A 13,823-nucleotide genomic window follows, 5' to 3' on the forward strand; every position below is an offset into this window, starting at 1 on the left:
AGTGACAGATAGGTACAGACAGACAGGAAGGGAGAGACATGAGAAGCATCAATTCTTTTTTGCAGCACTTTAGTTGTTCAATGATTGCTTTCTCATATATGCCTTGACCAGCGGGATACAGCAGAACAAGTGACCCCTTGCTCAAGCCAGCAACCTTGGGCTTCAAGGCAGCGACCTTTGGGCTGAAGCTGGTGAGGCCGTGCTCAAGCCGGCGACTTCGGATTTCAAAACTGGGTCCTCCGCGTTCCAGTTCGATACTCTATCCACTGTGCCACTGCCTGGTCAAGATTTCTCATTTATTTTTCAATAATCTATTTAAAAGTCTCTTTTTTTTCCTCTAAGCACTGCATTAACCATTTGGATAAATTTTGACTTGTAATTTGTATGTATAAGTACTTCATAGATTTTCTTGTGGATTCATAATTATCCTTGAATGATTAGTAGTTTTATTAATCTTTTAAAACTATGTCATTTTAAATATATTATTTGGTTATAAATTTCTAGTGATTTTGAGGGTTTATTTTTGTTCCTTGCTTGCTTGTTTTACCCCTGGGGTTCCTATCATTAAAGTATTAACACTTGTATCATCTTTATATCTTAAGTTTTATTTTATGTTCTCTACTCTTTATTTCTTCCTAATATTGTTCAGGGTAAATTTCCTATTCTTTATCTTTGTTCTCTAATTTGTTCTGAGGCTGTATTCATTGTGCTATTTAACTCTTCTTCTGAATAGATAATTTTAGTTTTATATTTTTTTGTACCAAGAGACGCCACTTAGTCACTTTTATGACTAGTTGTTTTGCTTCATTTGTCCCATATTTTTCCTTATCCTATTAGATTTACTTTTATGCTTCTTTAAATACTAATTCTCTTTGGTCCATCAATTCTTCTTGGTTGTATTGAAGCAAAAATTGCAGTAGACTACGTTAGGCAAGTATGCAAGACATTACTCAAGCCTTTTATTAGAGGGGAGAGAGACTGAAACAGTCTGAACTCAACTCCACTGAAATAGAAGATGGCAGAGATTCTAAGAGTAGGAATGATAAGGAGATCTTAGGTTTTCATGTTTGTTGATTGGCTTTATTATCCCAAAGGAGAAGTAAACTTTCTGGTATCTTTATGACAGTAGATAGTTTTGGAACTTGGAACAAGGTGTACTCTGAGGGTTAAGCTCTTCCTCTCCTACAGAAACTGAGAAATGGGAGCACTATTATTCTCAATGATTACATTTCAGAGAGATAGTCCCCAAGTCCTTAAACAAAATATTCTTAGCTTGTAAAACTGGCAAGAAGCTTTTAAAAAGACTTCCATCCTGACCCCTGGCAGAGAAGCCGAGGTCATTAGTTTTAAAATATTTAAAGTGGGTAGGAAACTATTTCAGCAGTGCAGCCAATGAAGTGTGTTGTTGTGGGCAATGGTGCCTTCAGTAAAACATGTCTCCTGATGCCCAACACAGCAAACACTTTCAGTCTGAGCATGAACCGATTTTTTGACACTTTGCAGTGGCAGTTATGATTGGTGAGAGGAAGTCCATGGACTTTTGATACAGCAGTCAAGAGGATTATAGTAGATTCCGCCCACTGAGTTATCCACACACAGATGTGTTCCTAGTGTATTTTTCAGTGGTTCCTCCAACCTGATTTGAAAATATAAAAGAAAAGCAAGTGTGTGAGATAACTTACCACTGTCCAGAGACTCCTTTCTTGTTTGTTGAGGGCCATGTTCAAGGCAGAGATGATTTTGCTGTTAGTAAGAAACTTGCCAGGAGCAGGCAGAAGCCTGCCAACATAGAGACTGCTGCAAAGCTGCCTGGACCGCCGGCAGGTGTGTGGCGTGTTCTGTACTCACGCAGATGGGCTGAGGTACAACAGTGGACGGAGGAGTCGTGCTGGCTGCCCTGAGGCTCCTGGCCAGGGAAGAGCCTGCCCTGCTGCTCGGGTCTCTAGCCCCCTTCCTGCACAGCTGGAGTCGCCGCCGGTCCAAACACAATGCTTAAACCAAACTGAATGTTAAAAATTAAAGTTTGTCATTGCAATAATGGCAAGTGCCCTGCACGTACCCACATGCATTCGTGTGGGACAAGGCTCATAGGAATGGCCCCTTTCTTCCTGGTTATACTAGTTAATTTTGAGTAATTGTGTATTGTCAGAAAAGTGATCAGTATAAGTGTTACTTATTATTTTTTACCTAAAGCAACGCATGTTTGTGGTGACTCTGTAATAGACTAACTCGGGTTGTGAAGCTGCCCCGCTTTGCTCTAGAGATTGGTCTGGGACATGTAGGTATTTTTTGAGTGGAGAGTGTGTGTGTGGTTTGTTTTTATTTACTCATTTAAAAAAATTTTTCTTAATCATTGGACAGGCCTTTGGGGAAGAGGGCAGAGTGATTCTACATAGCACTTCCTAGATCTACTGTAGAAGACCAGCCCCCACCTGGCGGCTCCCAGGAAAGAGTATAGTAAATCCCTCATTCATGAACATCCTCCTTTTTGCAAGTTGCCTTTCCTCCCCCTTTGAGAGGGTCCAGTGTCTGATGAAAATTATGGAAGTGGAAGGAACCTGTCTTGTGCCTCCTCTTTTTTATTTTTTTATTTTATTTTTTAGGTTGCACTATATGTGGGACAGTGACTTTAAAGGAAATTTGTTAGCCATTTATTGACTTTTTTTTAAAGAAAATTTCTAACTTCTTTCACTGATAAATGAGGAAAAATATTGCATCTTTTGAAATATACCAAATGGATTGAGTATGTAATTAAAAACATTTCTCCTGTCAGTTATTCATTGTCTTATGTGCTTAGGGTAGATGAGCAGCTTCATAGCATGCCATTCCGTGCTCCTAGAACACGCAGCTGAAGACCCAGTGCATGTGAGGGGTGCTGCTAGGAGACAGATGTCTTTGGAGCGATTCACATCCTCTTTCAAGTTATGAAGATGAAGAGACGCTTCATTAAGAAGCTCAAGTGGGGGTATTGGGAAGGGAGAACATTGAACAACCTGGGTACTTGTCAAGGGGACCCCTTACTTTTGTTTTGCATGAAGAACCCCAGTGCAACCAATAGCGGCTCTCTAGTTTAATAATACTCCTGGAGTCTTATGAAGGCTCTTCATAAGTATGAGTAGGGTTTTTATCAGCTTATTTTGATTGTAGTTTACAATTTTTAAAAATGTTTAGGTAATCTTCACCACCTTCCTTAAATGCTAATCCTTGTAGATTCATTAGTGTTAAACTAATACTTTCTGATGTCATAATTCTTTATATATATATATATATATATATATATATATATATATATATATATATATATATTTCCTTTCAGATGTATTAAACAAAAATCTCTTCAGAAAATAAAAAGATTTATATCTCAAAGGGGGAAATGAAAGAATTCATAATTAAAGTTGTCTAAAGTAATTCCTCTAAGAAAAGGGAGGTCAGGTCCTGGACTTGGTACACATTGCGGGAAAGGTTAAGGTGTGTTGGTCAGTGTTTTAGTTGTCTTTCATGGTAGTCATGATTCACAAATATTGTGGTGCTTATCACAGGGAATGCACAGTTACTTGGAAATAGCAGCTGCTTGGTATGGTAATGCAAATTTGGAGGAGAGGGGAGATCCCTGTGTCTAGCTGAGTACTGTGCTGACCATGGTGGGCACCTAGGGTGGACAGAAAGGAAAACAATGTGGGGGAGGGGTGGGCCACTTTTCCCCACTTGAACCTCAGAGATCTTTCCTTCTCTGATTTATATATAGTGATTTATTAAACAATCTCTACATGTGGCTCTACTATATAATATAGATAGATCGTATATAGTTGTATGAGGCAAAGAGAATAAGTGGTAAAGTTCTATCTCATAATATCTCTACATAAGGTATCATGCATGACATCAACTTGAGGAAAAAAAATTTTATCAAGAAGTGTACAATATGAGGGAAGAAAAAATACTTTTTCTCTTTATAAAATAGATTCTTGATGCAAAAGCCATCAGGGATTATCTATAGGCAGCATTATTTTAATGTAACATCTCTATGTTTGGTCTCTAGTCAGTTTACAACCTCCCACCACTCTGAGAGCAAAGACTAGTATGTACTAGTAGGGGAAATTACTAGCGCTATTCTCATCAGTGAAACTATACAAAGCAATGCAGTCTTCTGTAACCGTAGCATAAGGATACACACTGAATATTGTAGAAAGCATATGTTTGACTGTAATGTGGTGTGTTTTTTTGTATTTTTGTTTTTTGAAAGAAGACATCAAATCCACTGAAAATAAAGAAAAAATAAACAAAGTCAATTAAATGTAAGGATCAGCTATGGATTGTAGTTCATTGCTTATTATCCAGGTACTCGAGCTTTTTGAAAAAGAAATGTAAAGCCAAAATAGCATTATAAAAGATATGTGGTTGAGATAACTTTTATAGCTCTTTTAATATTAAATTTGATGGTGATGTTTTTCAGGGATTTAGGCATGTGCTAGTGTTTTCTGTTTGTTTGTTTGTTTTTTCATTTGCCTAATCTCCAATTGCAAAATGTTTTGTGAAGCAAGGCCTGATTTCTCCTCATCTCACTTCCATTTATTTATTTTTTTAAAGTTTATCTTTTTATAAGGACAATCAGTTAGCTAATGCAGATGATAATGCTGAGAACAACCCTCCTATTAATAAAATGATGCTTATAATTTACCACAGTGACAGTTTTAATGAGGAGGTAGTAGTTTTGTTCGGTTTCAGTCTTCTCTCCCCCCACATTGTTTGAGAACTCATTTAGCAAATCCTCTCCTCTCATCTAGCGAAGAAGATTTAAGAGTAGAATTAAACTAATCAAAACCAGAGTCAAAATCAAATCCATACATGCAGGTCCATGCAGTGCAAAGTCTCCTGCCAAGGCAATTTATCTCAATTTCTCTTGACTGTTTTTGATTTTTTTTCCCCCAGATAAAATTATCCGTGCTATTTGTATGAAGGCACCATGCTATACAAACAGATGGTCAGGGAAAGTAGGCAACTCAGAGTATGTTTATTTGTCAGGTTTGTTTATTCAGGGTGACATTTACAGCCAGAATGGTGAATGTTGGTCCCTCAAAGTTTCTCTGCCTTTGGGAATATTACTAGAGCTGAACATAATTTGAAAAAAAAAATAGATTATCTCTGTTTTATGGCCAGGCAAGGTTGAGAAAATCTCGGCTAAGCAAATCACTCTTTGCAATGGAATAGAAGTATGATGAATTATTGGTTGATTATCTCTTATAAGGAACCACCACGAAATCTATTTGTAAACATATCTTTGAAAAAGCAGAGGTATACTTTCAATTAATTAAGAAAGCTAAGTTGAAAATATATGTTATTATACCCCCTTCTACAAACACAGATTGACATTTATTTAATAGTGCATCTTTAATTCTGTGGAATTCTCTCTTGGTTTTCTATGAATAAGAAAACTATAATAAAAGTCAGTTTTACTCTTTAGCATGTGACTGTTTAGTTTTCTCACCTATTGAAGAAACCATCTAATTTCCCCATTGTATATTCTTGTGCCCTCTGTTGTAAATTGACAATATATGCATGGGTTTATTTCTGAATTTTCTGTTCTGTTCCATTTATTAATGTGTCTGTTATTATGCCAATACCACACTCTTTTGATTACTTATGGTTTTTTAATGTAGTTTGAAATCAGGAAGTTTGATGCCTCTAGCTTTGTTCTTTTTTTTTAAGATTACTTTGTCTATTCAAGATCTTTTGTGCTTTCATAAATATGTGAGGATTATTGTTTTTTTATTCCTTTGAAAAATTGCAATGGAATATTGATGATTATATAAAATTTGTAGAATACGTTGAGTACTATGAACATTATTTTATATTTTATTAATATTAATTCTTCTAGTCCATGACAATGGGATAGCCTTCAATTTATTTGTGTCTTCTTTAATTTCTTTCGCCAATGTTTTGCAATTTTCAGTATAGAAGTTTTACCTCTTTGGTTAAATTTATTCCTAAATATTTTATTCTTTCGATGTTTTTGTAAATGGGGTGGCTTTCTTAATTTCTCTTTCTGACTGCCTATTAGTATATAGAAACAACTGATTTTTGTACATTGATTTTGTTTTCTGCAAATTTACTGCATTCATTAGTTCTAACAGTATTTTAGTGGGGTCTCTAGTATTTGCATTTGCAAAGTGACAGGTTTACTTCTTTCTTTTGGATTTGGATGCCTTTTTAGTTCCATTTTTTGCTTAATTTCTCATTAGGACTTCAGTACTATGTTAAAAGAAGTGGAGAATGGGCATCCATGTCTTGGTCTTGATGTCAGAGAAAAGTTTTTTAGCAATTCTCTGTCGAGTATGATGTTAACTGTGGATATGTCTTAAATAACTGCTATTATGTTGAGGCAAGTTTCCTCTATACCTAGTTTGTTGAAAGTTTTTATCTTGCAAGACAATTGAATTGTGTCAAATGTATTTTTTGTATTTATGGTGATGTTCATATAAATTTTATCTTTCATCTTGTGAATGTGGTTATAACAATTCTTTTTTTCATTTGTAGATGTGAATTCATCTTTGCATTCCTGGTATCCCTGGTATAAATCATACTTGATCATGATGTATGATCCTTTTACTGTATCACTGATTTTGGTTGATAATATTTTGTTGAGAATTTTAAAATTTATGTTCATCAGGGATATTGCCCTGACAATTTCATTTCATGGGGTATCCTCATCTGACTTTGGTATCAGGGTATTGCTGCCCCGAAAAATGGATTTAGAAGTGTTCCCTCCTATTTTTAGAAGAATTTGAAAGGGATTGTCAGTAGTTCTTATAAATGTTAGGTAGAATTCACCAGTGAAACCATCTAGTTTTGAAGATTTCTTTACTGGGAGGTTTTTGATTACTGATTTATTTCCATACTAGCAGTAGATAATGTTTAGATTTTCTATTTCTTCATGACTGAGTCTTCATAGTTGGTATGTGTCTAGGAATTTAACCCTTTTTTCCAGGTTGTCCAGTTTGTTGACATGCAATTGTTCATTGCGGTCTTTTATGAATGATCCTATGTATTTCTCTGGTATCAGTTGTGATTATCTTCTTTTTTGTTTATAATTTTATTTGTTTGAGCCCTCTTTATTCTTTATAAGTCTAGCTAAAAGGTTTTTATATTTTGTTTATCTTTTCAACAAACAATGGCCTTAGTTTCATTAATCTTTTCTATTGTCTTTTTGTCTGTCTGTATTTCATGTATTTTCACTATTGTAGGTAGAGTGCAGAGCGCATTCCTAACAGCTGTGGCTGATGCAATGCTGTGAGAACACTGCAGCACCTGAAACCCTCCTAAGCACACCCAGGAGGGAGCTCGCCCACTATTAGGAAGTGACTCAGTGCCAACCACACAGCTCCCTGATCTTTTCAGCCATTGGCTTTGAAGAACATGCTGTAACACCCTATAGGCTGAACACCCTATAGGCTGTGTATATAAGCTAGCTTACTTCCTGAATAGAGCGGATCTGCATCACTGAACCTGGTCCCAGAGTCGGGTCTCTGTGTCTCCGTCGTCCTCATCCCCGACGGGACTTGTCCACAACTATGATATGTTCATTTCTTCCACTATCTTTGGGTTTAGTTTTTCCTTCCTTTTCTAGTTCTTTGAAGTATAATGTTAGGTTTTCTTTTTGTAGTTTTTTTTTCTTAATGCAGGTGTTAATTAACATTATTTCTCTTTTAGAACTGCTAGTGCTGCCTCCACAGAATTTGCTAAGTTGTGTGTTTGTTTCCATTCATCTCTTATATTTTCATTTACCTGTGATTTCTTCTTTGCCCCATGGTTGTTCTGAAGCAGGTTATTTAATCTCCACATTTATGAATTTTCCAATTTTTCTTCTTTTAGTGGCTTTCTAGTTTTATAGTATTGTGATCCATAAAGATACTGATATGATTTCCATATTTCTAAGTTTATTACAGCTTGGTTTTTGGACTAATGTATGATCTATCCTGGGAAATATTTCATGTGCACTTGAAAAGAATATGTATTCTGCTGCTTTTGGATGGAGTGGGCAGTGCTTACATCCAAAATCATCAAATAAGTTTTTCTTTTGGAGAGATCATTTGTATTTATTTTTTGAGGGGGAAAAAGAAAATCATACAAGCTGAATTTTTTGACCAAATGATATGTGAATTATCCTTCTTTTCCAAATCTCTTAAAGCTCATTCTAGCATTACAGTTGCTAAGTCGTTACTCACTGTGTGAGCATGAGCAATAGCTGCAGATGTTCATATTGATTAATGGGGTATGGTTATAGTTTTGGTGGTTTTCGTGTTGCAACTAAACAACTACTGATGCTGTCATGATAAGGGATCTGTGTTGTGATAAAGAGATAGCTCTTGGGATGCATTGCCTCACTGTCCTTTCTGCCCCATCTCTGTGCAGATCTCTTACTGCACGGCTCTCCTGTCTCTTCCATGCCCTGACATAAGATGTCTTTTAATGCATGGACTGGGCACATTGGGAACTGACTATTTCCTTTCCCTTTTACCATGTGGCGTTTCAGATTAGGTTTTGCCTCCTCTGATTATCAGATGCAATAGCATTGTAATGATATCTCTCTTTCATACATATCTGGGCACTGTCTCTTGTTCCCTTAATTTGGTGACTATTGTTAGTTTATTTGAAAATATTTTGGGGCTTTTGGATTCATTATTTTGGATATTAATTTGAAAAGATTCAAGAAGCAAATAAGTTGGGTCAAAGAAGTCAGTAAGCTTGTGTTTTTTTTGTCTGTTTGTCTTTTGCTTTATGTATTCAGCAGGTCCTGGAATAACATTGTTTCTTTCAAGGACATCCCCTTGAAACATTGATGAGATGCTGCAGGAACTTGTTTATTTCAATTAACCTGTGGTAAAATTGCTTTTGTTATATGTTGCTTGCCAGTTCCAAGAACCTAGCAACAATTTTAAGTGAGGACTTTCTTCACTGTCATTTGAACTCATTTTGACTCTTAGCCACTTGAAAATATGAGTTGGTTGCTTAAATTTATATTCTTATGTTTTTCATCTATAAAATGAAGTAAGACCTGTAAAGTGTTCAACATAATATCTTGCAAATACTAGGTATAGTAGGTCCTCATATAATGCCTTTTTGTTCAGTGATATCTTGTTATACTGTTGATGAGAAAAAAAAAAGATTCTTGGCCAGGACCTGTGTGGGGTTTGCATGTTTTCCCTAAGTCTGTATGTTTTTGTTGTTGATGTTGTTTGTTTTTTGTGGAAGGGATCCTCCATTTTCCTCCCATATCCCAAAGATGTGCATTTTAGAGGAATTGGCATGTCCAAATAGTCCCAGTGTGAATGGGGGTGATGTGTGTGTGAGTGTCCCTGCTATAGAAGGGCGTTGCCAGGGTTGGTTTGCATCTTGTGCCCTGAGCTTCTGGCTTAGGCTCTCAACACCAACAACCCTGAACTGGCATACATTGGTTGGCAAAAATTATCTTATTTGTTTTTATTAATCCTTCTTGAGTATACATATAGCTCACATTTATTTAAATTTTTATTATTAGAAGTGTTTTGGGACTTTATTTAGAGTTTGCAGGTATTTTGGTGATTGGAAATATGCCATAGGAACTTAATTATTGTTTATACCAAGTAAACTACCATAAAACTGCTTTCTTTATATATTGTTTCTCTTAAAGTTGCATTTTCCAAGAACCTATTGAGGACCTTAAGTGAGAATTTATTGTGTGAAGCAGCAATTTCCAACCTTTTTCATCTCTTGGCACACATAAACTAATTACTAAAATTCTGTGCCACACCAAAATATATATTTTTGCTAATCTGAAAAAAATAGGTATAATTTTGATTCATTCACACCAGATCGCTATTGTTTTTGCTGTTGTCATATTTTTGTTTGATAATATAAGGTAAAAGAGGTCTCAGTGTCTCTGACTAAATAGGTATTGAATGTTTCTTTTTCTTTTTTCTGCATTATTGCAAAATAAATTTATTTGAAGATAAATTCTTTGATGAAAGGTCACAATCAATTTTAGATCCCACAGTTAGCTTGTCTCCTAGAAAGATTTAACTTCAAGTAGCACAATAATATATCTGCTTTTAATCTTGAGCATTCTTGAGCCATGAAACAGCCAACTGTATACACAACACACTGTGTTACTCCAGCACCCGTGGTCCCACAGCTTCCAGCATGGGGGCCCTGGTGCTCTGGCCCTTGGGCTCAGGAGGTCTCAGACTGGCTGCTTTGGCCACCGGCTCAGACTGCACAAACAAGTCCCAGCATCCCACCCTCCCCTCCCCTCCCCTGGCACCTTCCAAAATTGAGAGATACATACCAAGACTGGTCCAGCCCTGAGGCAGAGATGTCTTCCCAGGTCCCAGGAGGAAACCAGGTGACTTCTGTCTGACAGTGTGCTGACATGGTGGGATGACCAGTCTTTGTGACTCCTGATGGGCTGCACAACCAAGGGGCCTGAGCAGGTGGCCTCCTTAGGGCCTTGAGGATGAGGAGGGTCAAAGGAGGCCCGTGGTATGCCAGCTCCTGCCCAAACAATAGGAGGTAGGTGAGGGTCCTGGCAACTGCTTGCAAGGAGGGGAAGTCGCCATCCAGGGCGGTGTGCGGAGGCTCGTGGCTGCTGACGCCATCATGCTGGAGCACCTGTTCGCAGGTGGGGCACACAGAGGAGTCCAGGCTCGCCTGCCAGGTGCTGGCCTGCCACGTGCTCTTGTTCTCAGCCATGGTGCCAGGAGCCTCTCTGGGCCTGGGAAGTCTGTGCGTGCAGACAGCAGCTCCTGCTGCTCAACTGTGTCGAGCAGGAGCACCAATAGTTCGCTCACTATCTTCTGGAAATTCTCCCTGAGCAGGTAGGTCCTAGCAGCTCTTACAGTACTGTGCTGTGGAGATCACACCCTGGCTAAACTCCCTGAGTGACTCCTGAACTCACTGACATGGGCTTTGTCACTCTGCAGGAAGTCCTGGGTGGAGTGGATTAGCTGCACGTTCCTCTCCTGGGTGTTCTTGGGAACCAGGCAGGCCTTGGGTGCTGGCATCAGCCTGGGTGGGGGCTGGGCAGGTCAGGGAAGCTGGCGAGGGGGAAGGAAGGTGGCTTGCTGACTTGGGCACCACACCCAGCAGAGGTGAGGGGGAGTGTCCTTCAGGACCACCATAGTGCTCAAGCTGGGAGAGGGGCACTCTGAATGTGCAGGGACCTCTTAGCACTGCAATTCTTCCTGGAAAAACCCAGGGTTCCTTGGGGACACTCTGACCTGGAGCTGCCCCTCAGTGTGATCACTGATAAAGACAGTAACTGGCCCCTTGGCTCTGCCTGCGGGAGCAGGGTGGTCGTGCTCAGCCCCAAGAAGCCCGTCTTTTGCAGGGGTAGTGGTGGGGGTGACAGCACCTAGTTTCTTGGAGCCCACTTTCTTCTTATTGCTGACTTTGGTGAAGGTCTGGGGGGAGGCCAGCACCAGCAGGGAGAAGAGAAGGACCCTGCTGGCATACTCTGCTGCTCCTGGGCAGTGAGGACGTGCAATTGTCCTCATCTTCCTCCTCCTCTGTGGCGAGTGCCCCATCCTTTTTCCTGCCCTTACCCCTTTTTTCCCTGCCCCCCTTCCCGGGCTTCCCAGGGGTGTTGACTGTCCCTGCCATCAGACTGGGCCCCTTGGGTGGGCCATGCTACCTTCCTGCTGCTGTTGCCTTTCCAGGCAAAGATGAGGCTGGTCCAGGCTGTGCTGGGCTTGAAGGTGGAGGACATCTGGGCAGGGAAGTCATCTTCCTGGAAGGTGCTCCTGCTCCTGGCAGAAACTGGTACACCAGTGCCAGCCTCGCAGGGCCTGAGGTTGCGTAGAGCAGCAGGAGGAAGCGGAGCTACAGAGACAGGGGAAATCTTTGTTCTTGAACTTCAAAGTGGGAGGCGAGAGGTTACCCAGAAGTCTCCTGAAGCTGGACTGGTGCCTGGGAAGCCCTCCTGGCTCATAGGACCGTTTGTCAAGGCTTCCTTGCAGCCTGAGCCTTAACTCTGAGTCTGGAACAGGCCCTGCCTCCTCCTCCTTGAGTCTGCTGCTTCTTTCCGATACTCACTCCTACGTGTTCCCTGCTGCTGCACGGCCGCTGAGGCCCGGACGACAGCTGCCTCTTCACCGTGCTCTTCTTCCCTCTTGAACCTTCAGGGTCCTCTGTGGATCTGCTGGACTTTGTGGCCACAGGCCTGGCCCATTTGGTCCTGGCAGTTGTGCCTGTCCACCTCCTTGTAGTCTTTGCTGCTGCTGATCCCTTCCTTCTGGCAAGTGCTGGGCAAGGACATGGAGCTGCATTGCAGGACTATCTGCTGGTTCTGACAGTCTCTGGCTGTGGCAGTCTGTCCTGTGAGCCGTGAGGGTCTTGGGGAGCAGAAAGTTTGGGCAAAGAGCTCAGTATTGCGGCCTTCGTTGCTCAGAAAGTCCTAGGGAAGGGCTCACCCAGATAAGAATAGCCTTTTTTGGTGTCCTGGGCCCTGCAAAAATCATGGAAGTGGCAGAAGTCATCTCACACAGGTGCTGTAGCAGGTCCTCATTGTCGAGGTAGTGCACTTGCAGAACATATAGAGTGCGTGCTCACGGTGTGATGTGTCTGTGGGTCACCCTGCATGTGGTACGCCTGTGCCAGGTCCTCACGTGAGGACCACTTGCACTCATCTGTGAAGATATTGAGGTGTTGGAGGCACAGCTTGTGGCAGCAGAACTCACGCTGCTTCTGCAGGGCTGGGCCAGGTCCCTGAGGTCGAAGCGCAGCAGCATAGGGCGCCGTGGCCAGCTGCCTGTACAAGGCAAGCACTTTTCTGCCAGTAGTGTATATATCATACTTCGCATGCTGCAGCTGGTGGATGAGGATTGTGGTGAAGGTGCGAAGCTTCTTCCCCAAGACCACCTAGCACAGCATCACTGTTCACTGTCTGCATAACACCCGCATCTTAGTGGAGCAGCGGTAGCATGTTGGGTGGGCCCAGTCTCCCAGTGCCTTGGCCTCCAGGCCCTTGGGGAACAGCATGTGCCTTACTCACCGAGGTGCAGTTGCTGCCTCTGGGGACACGTGCCATCTGCCCAGGACCTTGGTAAAGGCCCTGGTTCCTCCAGGCTATAGCAACCTGGCCAGTCTCCTGGCATGCCCACCCCTTCTGGGACATCACTGCCCTGGGCACTGCATGCTTTGTATGTTCTTGTGGCCCACTGGTTAAAAATCACTGGTATACAGCATGCACTAGTTCTGTTCCAGTGGTTTCTGAAAATTTCAAGGTAGTCTTGAAACAGGGCAGGGGACAAGACTTGCTCTTTGTTGATTCTTTCCTCATTGCACAGCCGTGTGTCACTGTGGGCCTTTATTACTGTGCCTACCCCTAGTGGGTATACCTAGAAAAATGCTTGCTGCAGGAACCAACATGAAGACATTCTATTTACCGCACTTGTTTTTTTTTTTTTTTAAGACATCCAGGGATCACGGCATTGATAACATTGCCTTTTAAATTAAAAAAAAAAATAGAAAAGGAAAAACTGTCTCTGTTTTTCTGGCACTGATATTGTGGTCTTCTTTAATCAAAGTCACTTAAATGACTTAATTTTATATTTATTAATTTTAAGGAATGAGTTTTCTGACTGTATTGTAGTGACAGCCCACAGATTATTGATCACATATTATATGTATCATATTGAATTGAGTGCCAGAGCCCTTTACGTACATTCTCAGAGGGGGACACTGACTACACAAAGCAAGCGAGGGTAAGAGGAAGTCGCAGCAAGCCTAGAGATGCAAATACCCAACCTGGATCACAAAATTGCTCCTGTGTGAATTGTGTTCTTGAGGAAGTC

The 13,823-nt window shown here is 40.8% G+C and overlaps 1 pseudogene; it reads right to left on the bottom strand.

Annotated features, from left to right (window-relative positions):
* The window catches only part of LOC136392133 (E3 ubiquitin-protein ligase ZNF598-like), a 47,563-nt pseudogene extending 34,555 nt beyond the window's left edge, over positions 1–13,008 (bottom strand).
* Positions 13,009–13,823: the final 815 nt, after the last annotated feature.

The sequence above is a fragment of the Saccopteryx leptura genome, chromosome 2 (assembly GCF_036850995.1).
Source record: "Saccopteryx leptura isolate mSacLep1 chromosome 2, mSacLep1_pri_phased_curated, whole genome shotgun sequence".
In the NCBI taxonomy this organism is placed as follows: Eukaryota; Metazoa; Chordata; class Mammalia; order Chiroptera; family Emballonuridae; genus Saccopteryx; species Saccopteryx leptura.